The sequence below is a fragment of the Fulmarus glacialis genome, unplaced genomic scaffold, assembly GCF_000690835.1.
Source record: "Fulmarus glacialis isolate BGI_N327 unplaced genomic scaffold, ASM69083v1 scaffold4763, whole genome shotgun sequence".
Taxonomy (NCBI): Eukaryota; Metazoa; Chordata; class Aves; order Procellariiformes; family Procellariidae; genus Fulmarus; species Fulmarus glacialis.
In genome coordinates, this window is record NW_009200884.1 from 1 (window position 1) to 15,237 (window position 15,237).

At 36.9% G+C, this 15,237-nt stretch overlaps 1 pseudogene; it reads right to left on the minus strand.

The window, feature by feature from the left end:
* Positions 1–1,122: 1,122 nt before the first annotated feature.
* LOC104073818 overlaps positions 1,123–15,237 on the minus strand; it is a 16,219-nt pseudogene continuing 2,104 nt past the window's right edge.

Sequence of the window (15,237 nt, forward strand, 5' to 3'; positions counted from 1 at the left end):
GCGTTGTGTCCGTGACTTCCGCGTCACATTCACATGTTAGAATTGCTTTCATCCAGCAGTCAAAGCAATTTTATTTGTATTCCTGACTAGAGTAGCCAAAATTATACAGCCAATTTTTCCCCTCTGTCAAGGAGTTTCAAAAGAGGGAGGAAGATTTCCAAGGCTGTCCTGACTCTTTCTTTATCCTGTTCCTACACGCCCCGTAAAGTATGAAGTGCATAAAGCTTCCCATTTTGGCACAAGGAATCTGTTGGTGGCTGGGGCAATCTAGATTCACTGGAGGCCTATTCCTTCATGCTTCTTTTAAGACCTTTGTCTTTCCTCTACCAAAAAACTTGCGAGCTGATAATTGTTCACTTCACCCCCAAAGAAAAGGAATTTCCAGACACAGGGACCCTATATTCAAAAGATAATAGAGCACTGGGACATACAAAAGTGAGGGGAATGGGGTTCAGACTGAGCCAGCACCAGCATTCCCCACAACTAAAGGAAAGGGTGGAAGTTGTGGTGTGAAGAATCATCTGCTCTAATAATTTCAAAAGTCTTGTCCAGAATATTTTATGGTGTATGCTTGTGAAGAACACCAAGCCATAAATATAATCCTAAAAACGGGCAGGCCAACAGGCACAAGTTGGCACATCAAGGAAAAGTCCAGTAGATTTTTTTTCCTAATTTCTAAAATAAGTGATTAATAAACACTCGAAAAGGTTGCCCTTAAAAAAGTTGAGGTTGATGAGTCTCCATCCTTAAAGATATTTAAAACTCAGCTGGGCAAGATCCTGAAAAACTTACCCAACATCTGAGTTGGCCCTGCTTTAAGGAAGAGATGACCTCCACAGGTCATATCTAACCTGAATTATTCAATGATTCTAGTAAGTATAAAATATCTTTTACTACTTTCTATGCTTCTCAATTTTTGTATCATATTTTGCAAAGTATTTCTTCCTTCATCCATCCTCTTAAAAGAAACCGCGTGCCACCAATGATTAATACCTTCCATTCCCTTCTCTACAGCCATATCCTGTAGTATAGTCATTGACTCTCTATAATGAAATTAATCTCTGTATGTTGAGAAGGTTTACATAACTACATTAAATTGTAAGATTTTATTTAAAAGCACACCTTGAATTAGATGAATCATCCAGTTTCATCAGTGTTTTGAAAACTATCCCTTTCAGTTCCTTTGTGCAGTGTATGAACTGTAGCACAAGAAGAGTAGCAATCAACTGCAGTAGCTTTTCTTTTCCATTTGGGCCTAAGGAAGAAGAAAAGGGAAGTGGTATTACTATTTAAATGATTTCTTGACAACAGAAAAGGTACTTTCTGCAAAGTACTCCATATCAATTTAAAACATCAGTTGTCCTAATGCTATTTAATTGTTTCACCATACAATCACTACTATCAAGAGTATTCACATAAATGATTTGACAAACATGCTCCTGGCTTTCAAACTAAAACTTGGTAATGCTTTGTTGGGATTTCTGCAGTTTGTGTTTGCTTGGGTTCTAATCTACTTTGATTTCAATACATGCAATAATGGGATCCTTGTAAGATTTTTGTCCTTTGATGAAGCATTGCGCCCTCTAATAATTTAGAAAGAAGGAATTGCCTTCCCCCCCCCCCAAGTTTTCTGGTCTGCTGACAGCAAACAGCACCAACTGACAGAATCAAACAGCAAAGTGTGTATAGGTGGAGTGCATACTGAATGCTCCAGACAGTGTGTGTGTGTGTAAGAATTATATAAATATTATTCATATTATTTGAAATGTGAAAAGCAGAAGTGATCTCTGCCTTTCTCCTAGGAGAGACTTTTCTTCCCTTTTTTTCTTCAATAGATATTAAGATAGCAGATACAATAATTGAGATAAAAGAACCTCTGTTGCTATCCATCTATCTCACATACTCCACACATTTCTCCAGGAGATGTGAAGTTGAGAAGAAACTGTATTATTAAAATCAGGCACTTCTGAAAACTTTAAATTAATAGATCCATTTAAATTCTGAGCGTATCTTATTGAGAGTTCCAGTAGACATATAGAGTTATAACACATACAGATAGGAAATATAATACAATGTGTTGCTTTTTAATGACAGAAAAGTATTTACCAAGTGACTGAATGCCTTTTCTAATAAGGAAATTGTTAATTAAATGATCAACATGAAATTTCAAGATCTTTCCCAACTGTGGGCTAAGATTCCAAGAGCCATCCTATGGAATAAACAAAGATATGGATAAGCCAAAGATTCAGGACACTGAAAATTTATTTGGCAAGAAGAAAATAGACATAGAAGAATTATTTTAAATATTTTTTGAAAAGCTTACACAAACAAGTTCAAGTACTTATTCTTCAATATTAAATACTTTTGAAACTCTGCATGTCCTTGCAGCTTTATGTCTTAGAAAACTGTAACTGTAGACACAAATTTATAACCATTCGTTTGAGGTAATTTAGAGATAATATATGATTTTAAATGGATGTTTAGGTAGTAATTATCCAAATTATGTAAAAAGTGAAAATCTGTAGAATATTAAGTTTAATTAGTGTAAGAATCTGTGAGAAACATTTCTTTTTAAAATTCAACAATTGGCAATTCTGCTGAAAAAGAAGAGGTCTTGAACTGCACTTTGGGAGTTAATTCCCACAAGAGTCAATCACAAGTCTACTACTCTAATCCCCATTGTATCCATGTGGCATATGGTAATGGTTCAATGTTTAGAAATAATTTGATAAAAGTGTCCTGTCAAAAATACAGGAAAAATATGTATCTGTTCTTAACACTGAGGTTGGCTATACTTTACTACTGTCACATACAAGCTTCTTACATAAAATAAAATTAATTACACAAAGAACGAAGCAATGCTTTAAAAAAATAGCAAGAAAGAGTCATGAGGATGCAAATACTAGGTGGACTCTGCTGCACAAAGGAACAAGAAGCTGGGGCACCTGTAAGACTTGATGAACCTAGTGTACAGGGCGTACTCCCAGCAAAAGGGAGTTCAATAGACCACCCTGCTGAATGGCCAATCTCTGCTGATAAACGACAGGAGTCTCCACTGAGGGCATCCCACGGTGGCTTCTTCACTTGGATCATCATACTCTTGAAAACCTCTTTCTGTTTATTACTTACAGATATTGACTGTGTGATCCACAATCTGATTGTTGATCACCACCTCACCCCTTAAGTTGGTACACTCACCAAACTGGAGATGGGTTATGCGGAACAGGGACTTCTCCCACCACAAGGGATATTCCAAAACCTACAAAGCTAAACGTTACCTGCTCTGACTCCTACCTGCAGGATTCTTGGACAGTACAGTTTCATTCAGTTTCCCTAGCAATTGGTCCGACTGTCCAGGGGAAGTTCCTGCTGCGATATCTCTCAGTCCAACTCTCTAAAACCCAGCTACTTTTTATTTTCTTGCATAATGTGCATTATTTGAATCTATTTCTTCCACTTAGCTTCCCCTATATGTTTTTATACTTGTCCCAGGAAGTCCTCAAGCTGCAAACTGATGGAGGCTGTAAAAGGGTTCTGATTTTATACCGTTCCTTACATATTCATTGCTGAGTTGCCAGTGAAAGTAATAAAACATAGCATGACTGATGTCAACATACACTTGTAAAATCTGTTTATAAACATTTTATAAATGTATTTTACTTTATCTCAGGAAAGGACTCAAGTAAAAATATTTTTTCCTTCTACCTATATTTTATTTTTAAGTAATGCACAAATAGACTATGGGTACTGTACCTGATTTTGGAGTGCAAACATTTCTTACCAGTTTACAGAAGTCAACTCAATTCTCTGTTGAATCCTTTCTTTCTCTGTTGTTATAAAGCACCTTGATTGTTCCTGGAGAGGATTATGTTCACTAAGAATCTCACCACTATTATCCATGCAGCTACTACATCATGATACAAAGTAATTGCATATAAAAGTTTAAAAACCACTCCTCTTTTTAAAAAGAAACCTCTTTTTCTGCTTGAAAAAGGTTCATTCTCTCCCACTTAGGAAAGCATTTGCACAAACATCAGCTACAGCTAGAGAAAGTTCCTGTTTAGCAAAATTACAAGGAATGAAATAATTCCAGAGTTAGTGAGACATTTTTTCTCTTTTTAATCAAAACTGTATGTCTTCTTGTATTATGCACATTATCATTATACTGTCGTTTTTATGTTCAAAATTAAAATAAAAATGTATTGTTTAAAATAAAAATTTCTTACCCTGTCTACCTTACACTGGGCAAATCCAGAGTAAAATTTGACTCTGGAGATGTTGTCACCACTTGTTGGCTCCGATTTTATACTGTTTCTTAAGCATGATGGATTGCCCATGAAACAAACAAAAAATACCACAATACCATGACTCTGATGTCATCATGTTCTTTATAAAATCAGTTTATAAAGAAAAGAAAACAAAATAATTTACAAAATCTTTATCTCAGGGCAGGGCTGAAGATATTTTTTCCTTCTGCTCATATCTTATTTTTAGGTAATGCATGAATAGAGGATGGGTACTGCACCTGATTTTGGAGCTCAGGAATTTCATTCCCATTTACCGAACTGAACGGAAGTCTTTGCTGAATCATCTGTGTTGGCATAAACGAGCAAGATTGTTCCTGAAGAAACAGAGTAATGTTCATTAAGAATCTTATTCTACGACCATTACCCATATAGCTACTACTTCATGATACCAAGCAATTCCATTTAAAATTCGCCTATTAGAGTAGTAAGGAACAAGTGGCAGAATTCACAGTATAAGATTTATCACTTTGAAAAAGAATAACTAAAAAACAACCAAACAAAAAGATTGCTTTCTGTATTTCAAGTTCAGATTTCTTGAATTGGAAAGCAGCCTCATTACCAGCCTTACCATGTTCTTTTTTGGCTGTATATCCATGAACCTTGAAACGTACATGTTTAAGGCAGCTTTCATTAGCTGAATGCAACTTGGATTTCAGCATGACATGTGTAGCATCCTGTATATAAAAGACTACTGATGGAAGACTTACCACAACCTTAACCTTCCCAGTAAATTCCTCTTCAGCAGCTGTAACATTACACTGACATACTGCCTTTTTCTTACACCCTGATCTTGGCAATGCTTTTTTTCTATTAGCTTGAAAATCAGGAGATTTGGGAATAACTTGTTTTTCAACATTAGTCTTTTCAGAATTTGTGCATATAGGGGTAGGTGAACCAAAGCATCCTGAACCCTGCGTCGGAGCAAGCCAAGAATAAAAACCATCTTTGAAGCCCCCCACCGGTATTTGAAAAGAATAGGGAAAGGGTGGAGGAAGGGGGAGGTTCAGGAACATCCACACAAACATCTAATTTTTTAAGTGCAGGTGTCTGAAGTGATTTTTGTTGAGTCAGATCAATTCCTGACTTAGCTTTAAAACCAAATGACGAGAAAGCAACACGTGGCAGATGAAGATCATGTGGTGAAGATGACCTTGTTCCAGAAGATCTCTCCTTTGTGATGCCTCTACCAAAACTGAAATTTGATTTGAGACTGCAAGTACTACTTTCAAGTTCAGAAACATTTACAAAGCCCTGTGCCATGTTTTTTGGTGAGATGCTCTTTTGAATAACAGCAACTTCTTCAGATCAAAATTGGAAGCTTTCAGGTTCACCATTCTCACTTACAAAATCAGCTGAATAAACATTGGCTGCTGCTGGGGAACACGCCTGTTTAGTAAAATTACAAGGGAACAAAATAATTCCAGAATTAGTAAAATACTTTTATCTTTTTAATCAAAACGGTATTTCTTCTTATATTGTGTGCAGTATCGTTATACTGTCATTCATATGTTCAAAATGAAAATAATATATCAGTTAGACTAAAAATTTCTTAACCTTTTCTACCTTACACTGGGCAAATTTTTCAGAGGAAAATTTGACTGCGACAAAATACGAGCAGAGAGGTATTTTACATCATTAAGATAAAAATGATTAATATAATGATGGTTACGAGCCAAGGAAGTTCCACTGTACAATATTGTTGTACATACACAGAAGATAGATCTACACAAAGTGAAGGATGGATCCTGCTTGTGCTGCAATTCTGGCCCATGTACTAGCTGACATCCAGTAGCTGCTGCATACAAGCTAGTGAGCCTTGGCTATACTGCCACGATACACCAACGTAGATGTTTGGTACTCTTCTGCCTAGGAATTCTTGGGCCAAAGGATCAGGAAAATGGCTTTATATGAGTTGACCTAAGTTATAGAACACACACCCAGATACTGTTCTAAATAGCTCACAATCTTAATACATTACAGACTACAGACTGAGATGATGCTCCTCAGTTATATTAAATGCACATCATGGTCATGCACTACATAATTTAATAGACAAATAGTGATTTTCTTGAGTCCCCTACACAACTTGGAGATGTAAATCTTTAATCTGTTAAGACTTTATGGACTGACAGAATTATACCTGCTGGCTAACTGATGCAGGTATCTCTTGTAGTTTCCAAAGTCAAGACAGAGCTACCACAACTAGCAAACATCTAATTTCTCTAGTTCAAGTTTCTTTCATTGCTCCCCCCTCATCCCAGGGATTTTCCCATTGCATGCTAGCAATATGTCCTTTTCTTCCAGTCATGCTCATCTCCATTCCCAGTAGTCCCTCTGTTTTGGCTGTACCTCTCTGCTAGTGGAGACTTAGTTATGGATCAATACCTTGATTTTCCCTGAAACACACTCCCCCCACCCCCTCCGAGTTTCTTAAGAGTTGAATTTAAGGCTTCATCTGCACTAGCATATTCTTATGAGAGAATGCTCTAACAGGTGTTAGTTTCTTCTGGAAGAGAGAAGTCATCTGTATTATCATATTGTCTCTCAAAACTTCTGCTGCGCTCATGATATTTTTAAGTGTATTTTTGGGACAGGTTCCTCCAAATTTTTGTGTTTATAGTAAAATTCCACACAGTACTTGTGTGGCATTAAATATATCCAAAATAATTAAAAATTGAACAGATTTCATGAACAATTACTGTATGGTTACACATACAATACAGCACCACAACTGGATAATATACCAAAAATGTTAGCAATAAGAACATATATTAAATGTAGTTACCGGTGCAAAGGCAATTTCTTCTGAAAATAAGAAGCCAGATTCCATTGACTTTTGGTCCCAGTCCATGTAAGGTAAAAAATCTACATCTTCTTGAGCTATAATTTCCAGGATGTTTGGAGCATCAGCAGAACAAGTTTCATAAGCATCCTAAATTAAAATGCATCACAGTTATGAATCTGAAAAATTTCTGGCATTATAGAGACAGTGCATTTTTCTTTGTGAGTTTGAAATGTGTTGAAAACAGAGAATAAGCAGATAACACAGTACATTAAAAATACTCAGTATATACAAAAAATCAGTAAATGTAACTTCACATTTTTTACTATATTGAGGGACAATGTATTGTCAGTAATTAGATTCACATGAAATATAAAGGTGGACATTATATATTTGTATGTATAATTTGTTCAAATCAACATAATTGAAATAAATTCCAAATCTTGCACAGTTCTTTTTGTCAGAATCCTGTTGTCACCCTTTAAAGGAAAGCAAATATAAGCATTATTATAGATGTGCTTAAAATACATTGCATTCTGCAAAATCACGTTAAAAAGACGAATTACATAGTATAATACAGTGCCAAACTGAATGGGCTAGTTTGGGTATTTCTGCATGGTACTGCATTGTGTTGTGTAGGTGCTTTTGCCTTAAGATGTCTGCATGTTTTGTTCCACTGGGTCAAAAAAGTAATCCTAGACTAGAAATGAGATTAAAGCTATTATATTTACAGATGTAATTCAAACATAACATTCTAGAAATCTGTTTCTTGAGAGGCATCATATCGACAAGGGGAAACTAAATCTTTTGAAGAATTGCAAAAACGGATATATAAAAATCAGAATGACAGATAATAATCTGTTGATACCCTGCGTAAACAACTAGTTCATGAAATCACACAGGTGTTCCCTTGCTAATCTGCAACATATTTTTTCTTCTGAATATTGCTTCTGTTATGTACCAGATGGATTATTCAGGTGCAATAAAGAAGGATATTTAAGTTGACTCAGTTGAGTTATCTTATTTTGAAAAGTAGTCCTTGACCTGGGAATTTCTAATAACTTCACAGCACTGCATTTTATAGTTGCTTTTTAATCAGATGTTTTTTGGAATGCATGTCTGTCTTTTGATCTTTAATTGCAAATGTTGGAGTTATTACTCAAGAAAGCAGTATTTCCAAAAAAATCTCATATAATGTACATATGCTACTGGTATTGTTTATTTCATAATAATGTAGACATCAAGACAAAACAGTAAAAATAGGAAAAGGTATCCTTGTTTTATCCAGCATCTCCACTGAATTCTTTATTCAGGCCTACTTTTATTTATATTAATATACCATATGAAATAGTAAATTGTGATGATGAAAGAACTGTTTTGGACACTGTAAAAAGCTGTAAAAGTTCTTCTTTTTGAACTTTATGAGGTTCCTGTCAGCCCATTTCTCCAGCCTATTGAGGTACTTCTGGATGGCAGCACGACCCTCTGGTGTATCAGCCACTCTTCCCAGTTTTGTATCATTAGCAAACTTGCTGAAGGTACAACTCTGTCCCATCATCCAGAAGATTAATGAAGATTTTGAACACGACAGGCCCCACTATTGACCCCTGGTGTACACCGGTAGTCACTGGCCTCCAACTAGACTTCCTGCCACTGATCACTACCCTTTGGGCCTGGCCATTCAGCCAGTTTTCAATGCACCTCACTGTCTGCTCATCCAGCCCATACTTCATCAGCTTCTGTATGAGGATCATATGGGAGACAGTGTCAAAAGCGTTACTGAAGTCCAGGTAGATAATACCCACTGCTCTCCCCTCGTCCACCACGTCAGTCATTTCATCCTCAAAGTTTTATCAAGTTGGTCAAGCATGACTTCCTCATGGTTAATGCATGTTGGCTACTTCTGATGACCTTCTTATCCTTCATGTGCCTGGAAATGGTTTCCAGGATTAGCTGCTCCACCACCCTCCCAGGGATCAAGGTGATGCTGACCAGCCTGTAGTTCCCTGGGTCCTCCTTCTTGCCCTTCCTGAACATAGGAGTGACACTAGCTTTCCTCCAGTCTTCGGGCACTTCTCCCAATTGCCATGATCATTCAATGATTTTTGAGAGTGGCCTCGCAATAACATCAGCCAGCTCCCTTAGCACTCTTGGGTGCATCCCATGGACTTATGTATGTCCAATTTGCTTAAGTATTCCTGCACCTGATCCTCTTCCACTAAGGGTACGTCTTCCTCGCTCTAAACTTCCCCCCTGGTCTCTGGGGCCTTGAGTGTCCAAAGGTTGGTCTTGCTAGTAAAGACTGAGGCAACAGAGGTGTTCAGTGCCTCAGCCTTTTCCATGCCCTGTGTCACCAGTTCTCCTGCCCCATTCAGCAGCAGGCCTACATTTTCCCTAGTCTTCCTTTTGCCACTTATGTACTTACAGAAGCCCTTCATGTTGTCTTTGACATCCCTGGCCAGATTCAACTCCATGTGGACTTTGGCTTTCCTAACGATGTCTCTGCATGCTCAGATAGTGTCTCTAAGTTTCTTCCAGGTTACCTGTCCCTGCTTCCACTGTCACTATACTTCCTTTTTATGTTTGAGTTTTTCCAGGAGTTCCTTATTCATCCATGTTCACGCCAGGCCTCCTGGCATTTTTGCCTGACTTCCTGTTCATTGGGATGAACTTCCTCTTCCTGTTCATTGGGATGAACTTCCTCTTGAGCTTGGAGGAAGTGATCCTTGAATCTGAAATAATGACTATAGGTAACCCCTATAATCAGTGCCGAGAAAAAGACCTCTTCAGAAAATTAATCTGAACTGTTTTTGGTATTTAACTTTAGGACGAGATGAATCAAGCTCTAGAAATATCTATTTATTTCCATTGACCATGAGAGGAAGGCAAATGTGACTGATTTACTGCTAAATGTACACACATGTACTTGGTCAGATGAATTCCCATTCTCTGTGCCCCATCTAATACTTAATCCAACTGATATCATCTTGCTTATCATGTTACAGCTTTCCATTTGAAAACTCTTCTTACTGACCCTTGAATTTCAAGGTATTTCTTTCCATTTGCTGCAAAGCTTTTGTTTCTCCTACTGCTGTTCTAATACTGAAAACAAATGAAAAAGTTCCATAGCTTACTGCAATACTGAAGAGAGATTTTTCAAGTTTCGCTTTCCTTGTGACTTCCACCTAACACAGACTCCCCTAGAATGACTTTTGCCAATCCAAAATTCATTACTTCAGCTAGTGTGGCCAGTTTGCTATAGTTTGGCATCCTCACTTTTTATGAGAAAGGGTTCTGTGGCTTCTGCACCAAGGATTGAGGAGTACTCTTCATGTGGCCTTGTCCTTTGACCTGTCTGGCTCCCACAGCACTATCAGGAATTACAAACCCTTGTAGCAAATCACAACAGGAACACACAGATTGACAAACTTTGATTATGAAGTAAGGACAAGCAACGTAAGAGACAGAAAAGGAAAATAACTTGCTATATTGCAGAAGAAACCAAAATAATATAAAAAATAATAGTTTTAGCTCTACTGCAGAAGAATAATCATTGTTCAGCAAAAGGAAAACTGGTTTAGATATGTACAAGGTTACAGAATTTAGAGTCTTTTGACAGAGAAGCTAGTGGGAACAAGATATTATATAGGAAACATACCCTTTTCTCAACCACAACGAAGCTTGTAAACTGGCTTATAACTGAGTTTTCCCAGCTGTGGTGAATAATCATGTTTTTCAAGATTTGTTTCTTCATCTAGATGTTAGGTATTAACAAATGGAACAGGTAGAAAAAATACAGTCAGCTAAAAGAAATGATGTCAAAACTGAACCTATAAACCAATACCTATAAACACACTTACGCACTCTAAACAGGCAATGTAAAAGGAAGAGCTCATGTGAATATACTGCCCTGCCTAACTGTCTACTCCGTTCTAACATTCTCTACTCCCTCACTCAACTTTGGGTAAGGATATGCATTTCCTCTAGTTAGACTGTTGGTTCTATCCTTCTTCTAGTGTAAGAATCAGCTGTATTTTATAAGAAGAATTAGTCTGAAGTCAAATAAGCCAAGATGGCAATATGGGAAGTTTTTAACTAGCTAAAGGCCATTTTTTAACAGATCATCAGATCATTAAGTCCGTCTATCTGTAAAACACAGGTCACTATCTTCCACCATATCCTATACAAAAGGTATGGACTTTCCCTGGACTAGTATGTATTGATCTTCACGAAATTAAAATATTATATGTCACAAGGAAAGAAGAATCACCAATGGCCTACAACGAGAAGGTATAGATTATGAAAAATATGCACACATTATGCCAATAGAGGACATTCTTATAGTGGGGAAGAAGAAAAGACTGTCCCAAAATTTTTCAAAATCTTATCTGGGAGGATATTATTATATGGTGACTTTAACCTTAAAATAATATTAGAATTGCAACCTTCTAGTTATGTTTAACAAAGCAAAAAAATCCTCTCTATTCCACTGAAATGTTTGCTATTTAGCATTTTCAATGTGTACTTTATATTTCAGATTATCAAACCTCATGTTCTGTTTCATTCTCATGAAGAATCCCATCTTCATAGTCATTAATGAAAGCTCTTGCTGCGAGTTGGTGCAGCACCTAGAAAGAAAACTAAACTGATGATAAGAGTAGTAACTTTTTTTTTTTAATTCTTCCTTTCATTTATGAGTCCAGCTTCAGGCAATTAGTTTCCATATTTACACAGAATCCCATTCTCTAAGGAAGGGTCAAGCTAATTTTCCATTTGAAAAGCGATCACAACCTGCACCTAAGGTACATTTTTATTTCACGTAATTTCAGCAAACTAAAAAATACCCAGGTCTTTATTTGTGCACATTCTCTCTAGAGTCAAGGATGAGGAAAAAAAAGCTGGCATGCAAACAAACACGAAAACTCCACCCAGGCAATTAATCCCAACTGGAAATGGCTAACTAAAACAGATAGGAAGAATGCTCCTCTGGATGTACACATTTTTCTTCAGTGACTGTAAACAGAGCCTGGACAACTATCTCAGATTTAACCACCAACATCTAGATAGGTGAAGTTAGGTAAATTAATCCTGTCCATAAAAATACAGAATTTGGGGAAAAAGTAAAGTGAGTCTAGAGTGTTCAAATTTTAAAAAATCATTAGGTCTACCATAATCAAGTAATTTTTGACCTGAGGGGCTGTACGCAGAAAAGGGAAATACTGAACTGTACTAACCAGAAATTACTTTTTTGAACTAAAAGAGTCTTTCATAGAAAAGAAAAACAATTTTGGTCTCTTCAATATGTTAAAGCTAACAAAGACAGGGAGTTTTGTGGGGGCAATGTGGTAAAGTCCAGCTGTATTCCAGTTCCAATTGCCAAAACATTCCCACTGGCTCATTTTTGGAAGAATATGATAGGTGCCAAAGAGAGCCACTTCTGAAGAAGACCTCTTAAGCAAATAGTTACTTTTTGAGCTAAGGTAAATTGGCAAAAGAAACAGGTAGGAATTCTCAGAGTTCATCTAAAGCATCAAGAATTAATAATTTTTTCTAATTTTGACCCTGGTTTTTATCATTTTGCCATTTCAGTTTACACTTTTCAAAACTTTATTTTTAACTGCACCTGGAATTTGTAGTACAGGTATTTTTCTAAAAGCAAAAATTCATTATGGCAAGCAAATACATTGCTTCTGCTTGCCAATTTTATTTGCCTGTAGAAGGGCACGTCCCTGGAAACCAACTGTCCTTATGGAAACCAACACAACCAACCTGTCCATGGAAACCAACCCAAGACAGTAGCTTTCAAAGTAGATTACACTAAATAGGGAACAAAATAATTTCTATTTGAAAACAAACCAGCTTCCCTTAGTGGGGAAGGGGTGACAGTCACATCAGAATTATTACTGAAGGTTGACTATTCTTTTGATTTTTCAAGTGTAGACACCTGTTAGATTTAATAAATGGTTCTTTTTTGATTGTTTTCCTTCTCAAAATGGGTGTTGTGCTTTCCTCTGCATAAAGACTCCTTACTTCATTGTTACTGAGGCAGAGGAAAGGCTAGTAACACTTTACTGTCTCTTTTTCCATACATTTCTAGAGATGACAGACTAGCGATGAGATGTTCCACATGGCAACAATTTACAACATGAAAGAGAATGCTGCAGCAGCTTCTTCACAGAGGTCGCCTGAAGAACAGCCAACCCAAGGATAAAGCTAGAGCCCAAACAGGCTGCCAAAATAAGAAGCAGCACTTCCTATTCTGAGAAACTTAAATTTTGTGTTAGAAAGTACAGTGAAAGGTGACACTTATATGTAAAACAGTTTCCCTTTAAAAGTCTGAAAACTAAAAGTCTGTGTTAAAACATCAGAAGCAAAAATAAAAGTGCAAGAGCTGCTGAAAACAGGGGTTTCAATTCCTTCAAAAGAGCATGAAGCAGCATGTAGTTCTTTAAAGCAGCTTGTCTCACTATGGCATGTACAAATAACGTTGGCCAAACTCACTCTTCCTGTTGTCTTCTGTAGTTCAATAGTTTACACCACGGTCTGTAGTTCTTGGTCATTTATTACTGCTCTTAAGGTGGCCTAAAAGGAAAAAAATAATAGTTTTCTTCTTTCTCATGCTATGTTACCAGCACACACGCATGCTGTTCTGTCTCCCAAATATAACTCAAATCTGTAAGTCTTTGCATGTCTAGGTTTATAAATATTTCCCCTTATAACAAGGGGACAGTCGCAAGTAAAGGAACCCTGTATTTATGAAAGTATAATGATAGGAACAATAAATTAGGTAACTTTTTCCTCTCTACTTCTTAGAGGGAAGACTAATAATGACAATTAAATAGTAACTTAACTATATTTAGCAATGAAGAAGCAGCTAAGTGCATGCTGCATAGAGAATATATAATACAATGTCGTATTTCCTTTGTCATTGTTTTACATATGAATTTCTATCCAGTAGTGCATGTGCATTCCAGTCTTTACCTGAGTACAATGAGGGATGAATCCATAGACAAGAAGTCTCTCATTGTTAAATAAAGATTGTATTTGAGCAGGAGCCTGCATTGGCTCTGGTGCACCTGCATTAAACTGTCGCCATTTAATAGAAACTGAACTGCATCCTGGAGAAAATATTCTAGATACCTGGCTCTGTATCTGTGTAAAGAAGCAAAACAAATTAGCTCTGTTTGTTAGTAGGCTTTCAAAAGAAAACATAATCTCTCAATAAAAAATAACATATTTCCCATGTGAATAGAACTAATTTTTTTTTTTTTTTCAAACAACTAAAACAAGCCACATACTATTACTGGTAAAAATTAGTCTAATGTTTGGAGGTAATAAGGAGAATCACTCAACCATCATTGTACTGGCTTCTGGAATAATGAGACTTCTTTTAAGTAAAAGCTGAAATTTGAGAGTAAAGTTTCTATCCATCAGGGTTGCCAAACAGGCTAGAGAATATGGCCTGGTACACTTAGCACATCTCCTAGATGTGATCTCTGAGATAGGCGAACAGTTCAGCACATCTCCATGGCCTGCTCTGGATAGTCTTGCATGTATCACTCAAATGACAGCCAGAATAGCAAGAGGAGAAATCTGTGCTTTCATCCATTTTCCCAGGCGAAAATGTGCCAGATACTAGCCTTGCTGCAGCACCTTCTTTACTGTCACTGTTCCAGGAGGGACCAGATTCAAGGCATAGGAGAGTGCTGTAGACACATAACTATAGAGGGAAACAGAAGAGCACCACACATGGGGTCCTAGATTGCCTGAAACTCCTAGATGCACCAACAGTCAAAAGTTACAGAATACAATTGCTACAGGCCTCATCACTATAGCAAGGACAATATAGATGGACTGTGACCTATGACAGAAGTAAAGCCATGTTTTTGCATTCAGGGACAATTTTTTATATAGCTTGACATTTTTTAAACTTTTTCCAAGTTGGTGTTATTGCACTTACCAAGAAAAGTCAGGAGGTCTTAGAAAAAACAAAGTCAGTCATGGCTTTCTTGTTTTCTTTTACACATTCAGTGACCAATCTGAATGAGAAGGTAGGGCAACTACAGTGACAAATTCCCTCCCTTATCAAAGAACTGAGGGTTCTCTACAGCACTCATATCCCTTCCTATAGCACATGTGTTCCTGCTG